Source organism: Mytilus galloprovincialis, chromosome 5 (genome assembly GCF_965363235.1).
Source record: "Mytilus galloprovincialis chromosome 5, xbMytGall1.hap1.1, whole genome shotgun sequence".
Classification (NCBI taxonomy): domain Eukaryota; kingdom Metazoa; phylum Mollusca; class Bivalvia; order Mytilida; family Mytilidae; genus Mytilus; species Mytilus galloprovincialis.
In genome coordinates this window covers 50,972,409-50,986,417 of record NC_134842.1, presented here as the reverse complement: position 1 = coordinate 50,986,417, position 14,009 = coordinate 50,972,409, and the positions used below count along the sequence as shown (strand labels likewise).

Here is a 14,009-nt window from a genome sequence, read left to right as displayed (position 1 = left end):
CTAAAAATTAAAGTATACACTACGTGTTGGATCAATTTGAGATTTCGAATACAAAAGAAAGACGACATATGTTAAAATAGCGATTGTCTGCCGGCAGAAGTTAAGTTAACCATCAATTAGGTCAACTGTTGATATGCCTGAGCTGCAATGCTGTGCCGTTGATTTCCGTCATGGTTTTAAGCTTAAATTCACGCTTAGAACCCCAAGGTTTCCGTGGTGTAGTGGTTATCACATCCGCTTAACACGCGGAAGGTCCTGAGTTCAATCCTCAGCGGAAACATCTATTTTTGCTGTCTTGAAGAATGGCCAATTTTAAATGGCATCAACGTTCAAACAGTTTGCTGTCTGTTTTACTTGTTTCAAGATTACTACAGTTAGTGTCAAAAGTTGTTCAGCACTACTGGTCCAAATGGTTTAGTTGTATCAACTTGGATTGGTAAAGAGATGAAATTAATGCCGGTATGCCGAGTAGTCCGAAATTTGAAATCACTGGGGTGCTTCTATTAAAAAGTTGTGGAAGCACTGAGACAACATGAATCGGAATGGTCAGAATATTTTTTTTTTTCAAATGACGTCTACAGGCAATAAATTTCATTCAATATAAAAAATTCATGCGTCGGCCGGGAGTCGAACCCGGATCGACTGCTTGGAAGGCAACCATGCTAACCGTTACACCACCGACGCCATAATTACACCTGCTTAAATTTTCTTAGATATATATCGCATTCGAGTTCATTACCCATCAATATATAAAGCTTCATATATTTGAAGTTTTATAGCAAATTGTATCTTAACCTATTGGAGTTAAGTTAGACAAAAAGATATGAAAACAAGCTCTCTCGCAAATAAAGAAACACTACATTTCCGAATGTTCGTCAACTCGTGTAAGGAACATGCTATTTGATTCCATCAAATCCAAACAAAAATTACGTGCGTCGGCCGGGAGTCGAACCCGGATCGACTGCTTGGAAGGCAACCATGCTAACCGTTACACCACCGACGCCATGTTACTGATGTGAACGAAATTCTTTCTTATAGCACAGACGTATACAGCCAGTTTATTGAATTACGTGGCAATGCATATATGCAGGCTAGATTAAAAAAAAAAAATATCACAACTTTAATGATATTGATATATATCTTATGATGTCTATTTCTTTAAAATTTCCCCATGCTAACAAAATATTTACTTCTACACTGCTACATAGTACATGATAGCTGATGCCAATTATTCCGTAATTGATACGGTATAGAAATTATCCAAAGTTGAAACTTTAAGAGGTCCTGAAAGTTTAATTCTTTGTCTCATCATTGTGCAATTAATTTAACAGTATCGTACACTTGTTGTAGGTTATGCTAATTTGTAGTGGAAATACGAATCAATTACTGAGGGGCGTAATTAATCTTCGAACATATGTTACATTCTCTAAACCACTATTTGAAGAAAATGTTTTCTGGGAGGAAGAATTGGAGATAAAGTCTGCTGAACGGAACAAGATAGACGGAAAAACAACAGGGAATTTGCTTTCCCGAATGTTTAGGTTATACACTGTATACGAAACAAAGACCGGTGAACATATGTTTACATGATGACGACACGAACAGTATAATTGCCCGAGGCGAAATATAAACTTATAAGAAAATGTATGAAATTCATGATAACATTAAAGAAAAAATACAGTTCATAAGAGGGCGATAACGATGACGCAAATACAACTTTTGGATAGCGGATTGAAAGGGTGAAATTTAGAATCTCAAAAAGAATAGGACAAAATCCAGCAACAGATGGATAAGAGAGAGAGAGAGAGAGAGAGAGAGAGAGAGAGAGAGAGAGAGAGAGAGAGAGAGAGAGAGAGAGAGAGAGAGATATTACCAATCTTTAGCGTCGAAATTGTATACCACAACATGGTGTTAGTGCCAGTCTTATTACTTCTATCAAATGATATCCTTTCTAGAACCGTGGGGGTCATTATGCAATGGGTGTAGTCTGTCTGGGAGGAAACACAAATCTGACTTACCGGAGACCGGAATGTTAACATCGATCCGCAGTCAGGAATCCCTGGACGAAGAATGAGACGCAATCACCACGGTAACGACAACGTGTCATAATTAAAGCAGGATAGATACGGCTGAAGTACGTTACTACTATTTTACGAAAGAAGCGAAGCAAAATCCACCGAGGCCCAAAAGATTAACATGATCAAGACCATTTATATTCTAGTATCCATGACACCTCTATGGTAGGAAATTGACCAGTTGAATGAATATACTGTACATGGTTGGAGACTCCCTTTTAAGTTGTATCACGAGTAATGTCTATAGCCCATTTTGCAGGCTGACATTGATGAGGACGGGAAGACCAGATGGGTAACGATATTACGCTGCTTGTATATTTGTGCTTCCGTGATTCTCTAAATTGTGGCCTTACATCATTGGTACCTCAGTTTCGCGATTTGATGTTAAATGAGCGGATCCTTTTGCAATGCCAAAAATTAGGGCTCGTCCGGGAGTCGAACCCGGGACCTCTCGCACCCGAAGCGAGAATCATACCACTAGACCAACGAGCCTGACACTGCTTAGTGAAATTAAATAGATTATAAATAATTTCATATCACATACCACATTGTACCAAGACAGTGAACAAGTATTCCAATCTCTAGAATATGTTATTTTTATTGACAAATTGTAGCTATCGATTGAAAATTAAGAACGGTTTCTATGTGACAGGAATAACTAAAAATTAAAGTATACACTACGTGTTGGATCAATTTGAGATTTCGAATACAAAAGAAAGACGACATATGTTAAAATAGCGATTGTCTGCCGGCAGAAGTTAAGTTAACCATCAATTAGGTCAACTGTTGATATGCCTGAGCTGCAATGCTGTGCCGTTGATTTCCGTCATGGTTTTAAGCTTAAATTCACGCTTAGAACCCCAAGGTTTCCGTGGTGTAGTGGTTATCACATCCGCTTAACACGCGGAAGGTCCTGAGTTCAATCCTCAGCGGAAACATCTATTTTTGCTGTCTTGAAGAATGGCCAATTTTAAATGGCATCAACGTTCAAACAGTTTGCTGTCTGTTTTACTTGTTTCAAGATTACTACAGTTAGTGTCAAAAGTTGTTCAGCACTACTGGTCCAAATGGTTTAGTTGTATCAACTTGGATTGGTAAAGAGATGAAATTAATGCCGGTATGCCGAGTAGTCCGAAATTTGAAATCACTGGGGTGCTTCTATTAAAAAGTTGTGGAAGCACTGAGACAACATGAATCGGAATGGTCAGAATATTTTTTTTTTTCAAATGACGTCTACAGGCAATAAATTTCATTCAATATAAAAAATTCATGCGTCGGCCGGGAGTCGAACCCGGATCGACTGCTTGGAAGGCAACCATGCTAACCGTTACACCACCGACGCCATAATTACACCTGTTTAAATTTTCTTAGATATATATCGCATTCGAGTTCATTACCCATCAATATATAAAGCTTCATATATTTGAAGTTTTATAGCAAATTGTATCTTAACCTATTGGAGTTAAGTTAGACAAAAAGATATGAAAACAAGCTCTCTCGCAAATAAAGAAACACTACATTTCCGAATGTTCGTCAACTCGTGTAAGGAACATGCTATTTGATTCCATCAAATCCAAACAAAAATTACGTGCGTCGGCCGGGAGTCGAACCCGGATCGACTGCTTGGAAGGCAACCATGCTAACCGTTACACCACCGACGCCATGTTACTGATGTGAACGAAATTCTTTCTTATAGCACAGACGTATACAGCCAGTTTATTGAATTACGTGGCAATGCATATATGCAGGCTAGATTAAAAAAAAAAAATATCACAACTTTAATGATATTGATATATATCTTATGATGTCTATTTCTTTAAAATTTCCCCATGCTAACAAAATATTTACTTCTACACTGCTACATAGTACATGATAGCTGATGCCAATTATTCCGTAATTGATACGGTATAGAAATTATCCAAAGTTGAAACTTTAAGAGGTCCTGAAAGTTTAATTCTTTGTCTCATCATTGTGCAATTAATTTAACAGTATCGTACACTTGTTGTAGGTTATGCTAATTTGTAGTGGAAATACGAATCAATTACTGAGGGGCGTAATTAATCTTCGAACATATGTTACATTCTCTAAACCACTATTTGAAGAAAATGTTTTCTGGGAGGAAGAATTGGAGATAAAGTCTGCTGAACGGAACAAGATAGACGGAAAAACAACAGGGAATTTGCTTTCCCGAATGTTTAGGTTATACACTGTATACGAAACAAAGACCGGTGAACATATGTTTACATGATGACGACACGAACAGTATAATTGCCCGAGGCGAAATATAAACTTATAAGAAAATGTATGAAATTCATGATAACATTAAAGAAAAAATACAGTTCATAAGAGGGCGATAACGATGACGCAAATACAACTTTTGGATAGCGGATTGAAAGGGTGAAATTTAGAATCTCAAAAAGAATAGGACAAAATCCAGCAACAGATGGATAAGAGAGAGAGAGAGAGAGAGAGAGAGAGAGAGAGAGAGAGAGAGAGAGAGAGAGAGAGAGAGAGAGAGAGAGAGAGAGAGATATTACCAATCTTTAGCGTCGAAATTGTATACCACAACATGGTGTTAGTGCCAGTCTTATTACTTCTATCAAATGATATCCTTTCTAGAACCGTGGGGGTCATTATGCAATGGGTGTAGTCTGTCTGGGAGGAAACACAAATCTGACTTACCGGAGACCGGAATGTTAACATCGATCCGCAGTCAGGAATCCCTGGACGAAGAATGAGACGCAATCACCACGGTAACGACAACGTGTCATAATTAAAGCAGGATAGATACGGCTGAAGTACGTTACTACTATTTTACGAAAGAAGCGAAGCAAAATCCACCGAGGCCCAAAAGATTAACATGATCAAGACCATTTATATTCTAGTATCCATGACACCTCTATGGTAGGAAATTGACCAGTTGAATGAATATACTGTACATGGTTGGAGACTCCCTTTTAAGTTGTATCACGAGTAATGTCTATAGCCCATTTTGCAGGCTGACATTGATGAGGACGGGAAGACCAGATGGGTAACGATATTACGCTGCTTGTATATTTGTGCTTCCGTGATTCTCTAAATTGTGGCCTTACATCATTGGTACCTCAGTTTCGCGATTTGATGTTAAATGAGCGGATCCTTTTGCAATGCCAAAAATTAGGGCTCGTCCGGGAGTCGAACCCGGGACCTCTCGCACCCGAAGCGAGAATCATACCACTAGACCAACGAGCCTGACACTGCTTAGTGAAATTAAATAGATTATAAATAATTTCATATCACATACCACATTGTACCAAGACAGTGAACAAGTATTCCAATCTCTAGAATATGTTATTTTTATTGACAAATTGTAGCTATCGATTGAAAATTAAGAACGGTTTCTATGTGACAGGAATAACTAAAAATTAAAGTATACACTACGTGTTGGATCAATTTGAGATTTCGAATACAAAAGAAAGACGACATATGTTAAAATAGCGATTGTCTGCCGGCAGAAGTTAAGTTAACCATCAATTAGGTCAACTGTTGATATGCCTGAGCTGCAATGCTGTGCCGTTGATTTCCGTCATGGTTTTAAGCTTAAATTCACGCTTAGAACCCCAAGGTTTCCGTGGTGTAGTGGTTATCACATCCGCTTAACACGCGGAAGGTCCTGAGTTCAATCCTCAGCGGAAACATCTATTTTTGCTGTCTTGAAGAATGGCCAATTTTAAATGGCATCAACGTTCAAACAGTTTGCTGTCTGTTTTACTTGTTTCAAGATTACTACAGTTAGTGTCAAAAGTTGTTCAGCACTACTGGTCCAAATGGTTTAGTTGTATCAACTTGGATTGGTAAAGAGATGAAATTAATGCCGGTATGCCGAGTAGTCCGAAATTTGAAATCACTGGGGTGCTTCTATTAAAAAGTTGTGGAAGCACTGAGACAACATGAATCGGAATGGTCAGAATATTTTTTTTTTTCAAATGACGTCTACAGGCAATAAATTTCATTCAATATAAAAAATTCATGCGTCGGCCGGGAGTCGAACCCGGATCGACTGCTTGGAAGGCAACCATGCTAACCGTTACACCACCGACGCCATAATTACACCTGTTTAAATTTTCTTAGATATATATCGCATTCGAGTTCATTACCCATCAATATATAAAGCTTCATATATTTGAAGTTTTATAGCAAATTGTATCTTAACCTATTGGAGTTAAGTTAGACAAAAAGATATGAAAACAAGCTCTCTCGCAAATAAAGAAACACTACATTTCCGAATGTTCGTCAACTCGTGTAAGGAACATGCTATTTGATTCCATCAAATCCAAACAAAAATTACGTGCGTCGGCCGGGAGTCGAACCCGGATCGACTGCTTGGAAGGCAACCATGCTAACCGTTACACCACCGACGCCATGTTACTGATGTGAACGAAATTCTTTCTTATAGCACAGACGTATACAGCCAGTTTATTGAATTACGTGGCAATGCATATATGCAGGCTAGATTAAAAAAAAAATATCACAACTTTAATGATATTGATATATATCTTATGATGTCTATTTCTTTAAAATTTCCCCATGCTAACAAAATATTTACTTCTACACTGCTACATAGTACATGATAGCTGATGCCAATTATTCCGTAATTGATACGGTATAGAAATTATCCAAAGTTGAAACTTTAAGAGGTCCTGAAAGTTATTCTTTGTCTCATCATTGTGCAATTAATTTAACAGTATCGTACACTTGTTGTAGGTTATGCTAATTTGTAGTGGAAATACGAATCAATTACTGAGGGGCGTAATTAATCTTCGAACATATGTTACATTCTCTAAACCACTATTTGAAGAAAATGTTTTCTGGGAGGAAGAATTGGAGATAAAGTCTGCTGAACGGAACAAGATAGACGGAAAAACAACAGGGAATTTGCTTTCCCGAATGTTTAGGTTATACACTGTATACGAAACAAAGACCGGTGAACATATGTTTACATGATGACGACACGAACAGTATAATTGCCCGAGGCGAAATATAAACTTATAAGAAAATGTATGAAATTCATGATAACATTAAAGAAAAAATACAGTTCATAAGAGGGCGATAACGATGACGCAAATACAACTTTTGGATAGCGGATTGAAAGGGTGAAATTTAGAATCTCAAAAAGAATAGGACAAAATCCAGCAACAGATGGATAAGAGAGAGAGAGAGAGAGAGAGAGAGAGAGAGAGAGAGAGAGAGAGAGAGAGAGAGAGAGAGAGAGAGAGAGAGAGAGAGAGAGAGAGAGAGAGAGAGAGAGAGAGAGAGATATTACCAATCTTTAGCGTCGAAATTGTATACCACAACATGGTGTTAGTGCCAGTCTTATTACTTCTATCAAATGATATCCTTTCTAGAACCGTGGGGGTCATTATGCAATGGGTGTAGTCTGTCTGGGAGGAAACACAAATCTGACTTACCGGAGACCGGAATGTTAACATCGATCCGCAGTCAGGAATCCCTGGACGAAGAATGAGACGCAATCACCACGGTAACGACAACGTGTCATAATTAAAGCAGGATAGATACGGCTGAAGTACGTTACTACTATTTTACGAAAGAAGCGAAGCAAAATCCACCGAGGCCCAAAAGATTAACATGATCAAGACCATTTATATTCTAGTATCCATGACACCTCTATGGTAGGAAATTGACCAGTTGAATGAATATACTGTACATGGTTGGAGACTCCCTTTTAAGTTGTATCACGAGTAATGTCTATAGCCCATTTTGCAGGCTGACATTGATGAGGACGGGAAGACCAGATGGGTAACGATATTACGCTGCTTGTATATTTGTGCTTCCGTGATTCTCTAAATTGTGGCCTTACATCATTGGTACCTCAGTTTCGCGATTTGATGTTAAATGAGCGGATCCTTTTGCAATGCCAAAAATTAGGGCTCGTCCGGGAGTCGAACCCGGGACCTCTCGCACCCGAAGCGAGAATCATACCACTAGACCAACGAGCCTGACACTGCTTAGTGAAATTAAATAGATTATAAATAATTTCATATCACATACCACATTGTACCAAGACAGTGAACAAGTATTCCAATCTCTAGAATATGTTATTTTTATTGACAAATTGTAGCTATCGATTGAAAATTAAGAACGGTTTCTATGTGACAGGAATAACTAAAAATTAAAGTATACACTACGTGTTGGATCAATTTGAGATTTCGAATACAAAAGAAAGACGACATATGTTAAAATAGCGATTGTCTGCCGGCAGAAGTTAAGTTAACCATCAATTAGGTCAACTGTTGATATGCCTGACTGAGCTGCAATGCTGTGCCGTTGATTTCCGTCATGGTTTTAAGCTTAAATTCACGCTTAGATCCCCAAGGTTTCCGTGGTGTAGTGGTTATCACATCCGCTTAACACGCGGAAGGTCCTGAGTTCAATCCTCAGCGGAAACATCTATTTTTGCTGTCTTGAAGAATGGCCAATTTTAAATGGCATCAACGTTCAAACAGTTTGCTGTCTGTTTTACTTGTTTCAAGATTACTACAGTTAGTGTCAAAAGTTGTTCAGCACTACTGGTCCAAATGGTTTAGTTGTATCAACTTGGATTGGTAAAGAGATGAAATTAATGCCGGTATGCCGAGTAGTCCGAAATTTGAAATCACTGGGGTGCTTCTATTAAAAAGTTGTGGAAGCACTGAGACAACATGAATCGGAATGGTCAGAATATTTTTTTTTTTTCAAATGACGTCTACAGGCAATAAATTTCATTCAATATAAAAAATTCATGCGTCGGCCGGGAGTCGAACCCGGATCGACTGCTTGGAAGGCAACCATGCTAACCGTTACACCACCGACGCCATAATTACACCTGTTTAAATTTTCTTAGATATATATCGCATTCGAGTTCATTACCCATCAATATATAAAGCTTCATATATTTGAAGTTTTATAGCAAATTGTATCTTAACCTATTGGAGTTAAGTTAGACAAAAAGATATGAAAACAAGCTCTCTCGCAAATAAAGAAACACTACATTTCCGAATGTTCGTCAACTCGTGTAAGGAACATGCTATTTGATTCCATCAAATCCAAACAAAAATTACGTGCGTCGGCCGGGAGTCGAACCCGGATCGACTGCTTGGAAGGCAACCATGCTAACCGTTACACCACCGACGCCATGTTACTGATGTGAACGAAATTCTTTCTTATAGCACAGACGTATACAGCCAGTTTATTGAATTACGTGGCAATGCATATATGCAGGCTAGATTAAAAAAAAAAAAATATCACAACTTTAATGATATTGATATATATCTTATGATGTCTATTTCTTTAAAATTTCCCCATGCTAACAAAATATTTACTTCTACACTGCTACATAGTACATGATAGCTGATGCCAATTATTCCGTAATTGATACGGTATAGAAATTATCCAAAGTTGAAACTTTAAGAGGTCCTGAAAGTTTAATTCTTTGTCTCATCATTGTGCAATTAATTTAACAGTATCGTACACTTGTTGTAGGTTATGCTAATTTGTAGTGGAAATACGAATCAATTACTGAGGGGCGTAATTAATCTTCGAATATATGTTACATTCTCTAAACCACTATTTGAAGAAAATGTTTTCTGGGAGGAAGAATTGGAGATAAAGTCTGCTGAACGGAACAAGATAGACGGAAAAACAACAGGGAATTTGCTTTCCCGAATGTTTAGGTTATACACTGTATACGAAACAAAGACCGGTGAACATATGTTTACATGATGACGACACGAACAGTATAATTGCCCGAGGCGAAATATAAACTTATAAGAAAATGTATGAAATTCATGATAACATTAAAGAAAAAATACAGCTCATAAGAGGGCGATAACGATGACGCAAATACAACTTTTGGATAGCGGATTGAAAGGGTGAAATTTAGAATCTCAAAAAGAATAGGACAAAATCCAGCAACAGATGGATAAGAGAGAGAGAGAGAGAGAGAGAGAGAGAGAGAGAGAGAGAGAGAGAGAGAGAGAGAGAGAGAGAGAGAGAGAGAGAGAGAGATATTACCAATCTTTAGCGTCGAAATTGTATACCACAACATGGTGTTAGTGCCAGTCTTATTACTTCTATCAAATGATATCCTTTCTAGAACCGTGGGGGTCATTATGCAATGGGTGTAGTCTGTCTGGGAGGAAACACAAATCTGACTTACCGGAGACCGGAATGTTAACATCGATCCGCAGTCAGGAATCCCTGGACGAAGAATGAGACGCAATCACCACGGTAACGACAACGTGTCATAATTAAAGCAGGATAGATACGGCTGAAGTACGTTACTACTATTTTACGAAAGAAGCGAAGCAAAATCCACCGAGGCCCAAAAGATTAACATGATCAAGACCATTTATATTCTAGTATCCATGACACCTCTATGGTAGGAAATTGACCAGTTGAATGAATATACTGTACATGGTTGGAGACTCCCTTTTAAGTTGTATCACGAGTAATGTCTATAGCCCATTTTGCAGGCTGACATTGATGAGGACGGGAAGACCAGATGGGTAACGATATTACGCTGCTTGTATATTTGTGCTTCCGTGATTCTCTAAATTGTGGCCTTACATCATTGGTACCTCAGTTTCGCGATTTGATGTTAAATGAGCGGATCCTTTTGCAATGCCAAAAATTAGGGCTCGTCCGGGAGTCGAACCCGGGACCTCTCGCACCCGAAGCGAGAATCATACCACTAGACCAACGAGCCTGACACTGCTTAGTGAAATTAAATAGATTATAAATAATTTCATATCACATACCACATTGTACCAAGACAGTGAACAAGTATTCCAATCTCTAGAATATGTTATTTTTATTGACAAATTGTAGCTATCGATTGAAAATTAAGAACGGTTTCTATGTGACAGGAATAACTAAAAATTAAAGTATACACTACGTGTTGGATCAATTTGAGATTTCGAATACAAAAGAAAGACGACATATGTTAAAATAGCGATTGTCTGCCGGCAGAAGTTAAGTTAACCATCAATTAGGTCAACTGTTGATATGCCTGAGCTGCAATGCTGTGCCGTTGATTTCCGTCATGGTTTTAAGCTTAAATTCACGCTTAGAACCCCAAGGTTTCCGTGGTGTAGTGGTTATCACATCCGCTTAACGACTTCCGGTTAGTGTTTTGAAGTGGTTACACGTATTTTCTATGTAGCAAAAAAAACTTCTGTTATTAAGGTTTTGCTTGGATATCCCAGCAGGGAAAGTGGAATAAATTTTCGAACTTTGTTGACAGTAAGTGATTTTGAACTATTTAGCAAAATAAACATTTGTAAAGTCGAGTTATAAATGAAATGTATCGTGTACCTTTCAAAGCTGGAGGCACCATAAGGTTATTTTATCATTAATAAAATTCTGACAATAAGTAAATGAATATGGATAAGTTACCGAAGTTTTTATTGAGTGCTATAGCAAGTGCGTGTGATGAATTTAGTACAATAACATACAGTGTACATGGTGACAATGAAAAAGCAAGAATATCTATCATGTTTGCAAAATCTGACAATAATAAACAGATTAAACGCAAATCGGGCGCAGCATTGAGAAGAGACAATAAGCGTTTACGGGAATATAGCGAAAACAATAGTAAAATACAAGTTACACATTTAGATACATTAGACAATATAACTGCAGAAAACGAAAATGAAATAACTAGTATTAGTAATGATGAACCCAGCATGGATTTTGAAAATGAACCCGTTTGTGCCTCTGAATATATTTCAAAACAGTGTGGTGACAATATAGAACGATCGACTATAGATATAAATAGTGACTTGCCTAACCAGTTTATTGACTTACCTATAAACCAGGTAGATCCAATAATAGATACACATGAAGAGAAGACAATAGTTCCAAAAATAAAACACAATAGAACAGTTATAGATAAAGATAACGGAACGATTATTAATAAGGAAAAGAGTGATAAAGATAGTGTTACTCCGCCACAAATATTACACGAACGTTTTGGCAAAATTGTATTTAAAAAAAGTCGAGCTGGCCGAGATTTATTAATAGGAAAGGTTCAAAACAGGGAATTGTTGGTAGTATATGAAACGGACAGAATGCAGATAAGAACGATGAATAACGACGATTACAACTATGAACATTATGAACAGTTGGTTTTAAAAGAATTCGAGGATGTGACCGAAACCATTTTTTGGAATGATACGGCCAATTATGGAATTGAGAAAATGATTAACTATGTAAAAAAACATAATTTATAATGTATTATTTTATTTTTTATTTGATAAGTCTAATGTGAGATAGGGATGAGAGAACCTAGTATGACAGAGTTTGTTTTTTTTTGTTTTTTTTTATTGTTGTGCTTTTAATTGATTTAAAAATAAGATATAGACAATGCAATATATTTCCAAGGAACGTGTCATATTTATAAAAATACATAGCATTCATAATTTTGCGTTACTGGAATGGATATTGCCAGCCGTATATGCGTAATGTGAATCTTTGACTTTTAAGAGACATTTTTACAATTATGGAAAATATTTGCTTTAGATATTAGATTTGATATGTTTAATAACTATATATTTGTCTGACAATTCTTTGAGATAATATTTTAACTGTGTGTAAGATTATATATAAAAAAAAGGGAAAAAGGAGAAAAAAAGAAAAAAAAGAAAAAAAATGAATGATAGAGTAAGAATGAGGAAGCCAAAGAGTATAAGGACTTGATGTTTTCTATTACATATGTAAATATTGTAAAAATGAGATGATGAGATGAAGTTGAATAAATATATACAAGATAAAAAAAAAAACATCCGCTTAACACGCGGAAGGTCCTGAGTTCAATCCTCAGCGGAAACATCTATTTTTGCTGTCTTGAAGAATGGCCAATTTTAAATGGCATCAACGTTCAAACAGTTTGCTGTCTGTTTTACTTGTTTCAAGATTACTACAGTTAGTGTCAAAAGTTGTTCAGCACTACTGGTCCAAATGGTTTAGTTGTATCAACTTGGATTGGTAAAGAGATGAAATTAATGCCGGTATGCCGAGTAGTCCGAAATTTGAAATCACTGGGGTGCTTCTATTAAAAAGTTGTGGAAGCACTGAGACAACATGAATCGGAATGGTCAGAATATTTTTTTTTTTCAAATGACGTCTACAGGCAATAAATTTCATTCAATATAAAAAATTCATGCGTCGGCCGGGAGTCGAACCCGGATCGACTGCTTGGAAGGCAACCATGCTAACCGTTACACCACCGACGCCATAATTACACCTGTTTAAATTTTCTTAGATATATATCGCATTCGAGTTCATTACCCATCAATATATAAAGCTTCATATATTTGAAGTTTTATAGCAAATTGTATCTTAACCTATTGGAGTTAAGTTAGACAAAAAGATATGAAAACAAGCTCTCTCGCAAATAAAGAAACACTACATTTCCGAATGTTCGTCAACTCGTGTAAGGAACATGCTATTTGATTCCATCAAATCCAAACAAAAATTACGTGCGTCGGCCGGGAGTCGAACCCGGATCGACTGCTTGGAAGGCAACCATGCTAACCGTTACACCACCGACGCCATGTTACTGATGTGAACGAAATTCTTTCTTATAGCACAGACGTATACAGCCAGTTTATTGAATTACGTGGCAATGCATATATGCAGGCTAGATTAAAAAAAAAAAATATCACAACTTTAATGATATTGATATATATCTTATGATGTCTATTTCTTTAAAATTTCCCCATGCTAACAAAATATTTACTTCTACACTGCTACATAGTACATGATAGCTGATGCCAATTATTCCGTAATTGATACGGTATAGAAATTATCCAAAGTTGAAACTTTAAGAGGTCCTGAAAGTTTAATTCTTTGTCTCATCATTGTGCAATTAATTTAACAGTATCGTACACTTGTTGT

At 37.0% G+C, this 14,009-nt stretch overlaps 1 long non-coding RNA gene and 18 other non-coding genes across 19 annotated transcripts in view; 4 read left to right on the top strand and 15 right to left on the bottom strand.

The window, feature by feature from the left end:
- Positions 1 to 14,009, bottom strand: part of LOC143075996 (uncharacterized) — a 284,414-nt gene that overhangs the window by 156,139 nt on the left and 114,266 nt on the right. The gene's annotated exons all lie outside the window — the stretch shown is intronic.
- Positions 208 to 280, top strand: Trnav-aac (transfer RNA valine (anticodon AAC)). Its single transcript has one exon. It is a non-coding gene; the product is annotated as a tRNA-Val (tRNA).
- On the bottom strand, positions 613 to 684 carry Trnag-ucc (transfer RNA glycine (anticodon UCC)). The gene has a single exon. It is a non-coding gene; the product is annotated as a tRNA-Gly (tRNA).
- Trnag-ucc (transfer RNA glycine (anticodon UCC)) lies at positions 932 to 1,003 on the bottom strand. Its single transcript has one exon. It is a non-coding gene; the product is annotated as a tRNA-Gly (tRNA).
- On the bottom strand, positions 2,496 to 2,567 carry Trnap-cgg (transfer RNA proline (anticodon CGG)). Its single transcript has one exon. It is a non-coding gene; the product is annotated as a tRNA-Pro (tRNA).
- On the top strand, positions 2,941 to 3,013 carry Trnav-aac (transfer RNA valine (anticodon AAC)). Its single transcript has one exon. It is a non-coding gene; the product is annotated as a tRNA-Val (tRNA).
- Trnag-ucc (transfer RNA glycine (anticodon UCC)) lies at positions 3,346 to 3,417 on the bottom strand. Its single transcript has one exon. It is a non-coding gene; the product is annotated as a tRNA-Gly (tRNA).
- Positions 3,665 to 3,736, bottom strand: Trnag-ucc (transfer RNA glycine (anticodon UCC)). Its single transcript has one exon. It is a non-coding gene; the product is annotated as a tRNA-Gly (tRNA).
- Positions 5,235 to 5,306, bottom strand: Trnap-cgg (transfer RNA proline (anticodon CGG)). The gene has a single exon. It is a non-coding gene; the product is annotated as a tRNA-Pro (tRNA).
- Trnav-aac (transfer RNA valine (anticodon AAC)) lies at positions 5,680 to 5,752 on the top strand. Its single transcript has one exon. It is a non-coding gene; the product is annotated as a tRNA-Val (tRNA).
- Positions 6,085 to 6,156, bottom strand: Trnag-ucc (transfer RNA glycine (anticodon UCC)). The gene has a single exon. It is a non-coding gene; the product is annotated as a tRNA-Gly (tRNA).
- Positions 6,404 to 6,475, bottom strand: Trnag-ucc (transfer RNA glycine (anticodon UCC)). The gene has a single exon. It is a non-coding gene; the product is annotated as a tRNA-Gly (tRNA).
- Trnap-cgg (transfer RNA proline (anticodon CGG)) lies at positions 8,000 to 8,071 on the bottom strand. Its single transcript has one exon. It is a non-coding gene; the product is annotated as a tRNA-Pro (tRNA).
- Positions 8,449 to 8,521, top strand: Trnav-aac (transfer RNA valine (anticodon AAC)). The gene has a single exon. It is a non-coding gene; the product is annotated as a tRNA-Val (tRNA).
- Trnag-ucc (transfer RNA glycine (anticodon UCC)) lies at positions 8,855 to 8,926 on the bottom strand. The gene has a single exon. It is a non-coding gene; the product is annotated as a tRNA-Gly (tRNA).
- Trnag-ucc (transfer RNA glycine (anticodon UCC)) lies at positions 9,174 to 9,245 on the bottom strand. The gene has a single exon. It is a non-coding gene; the product is annotated as a tRNA-Gly (tRNA).
- Positions 10,747 to 10,818, bottom strand: Trnap-cgg (transfer RNA proline (anticodon CGG)). Its single transcript has one exon. It is a non-coding gene; the product is annotated as a tRNA-Pro (tRNA).
- Trnag-ucc (transfer RNA glycine (anticodon UCC)) lies at positions 13,274 to 13,345 on the bottom strand. Its single transcript has one exon. It is a non-coding gene; the product is annotated as a tRNA-Gly (tRNA).
- Positions 13,593 to 13,664, bottom strand: Trnag-ucc (transfer RNA glycine (anticodon UCC)). Its single transcript has one exon. It is a non-coding gene; the product is annotated as a tRNA-Gly (tRNA).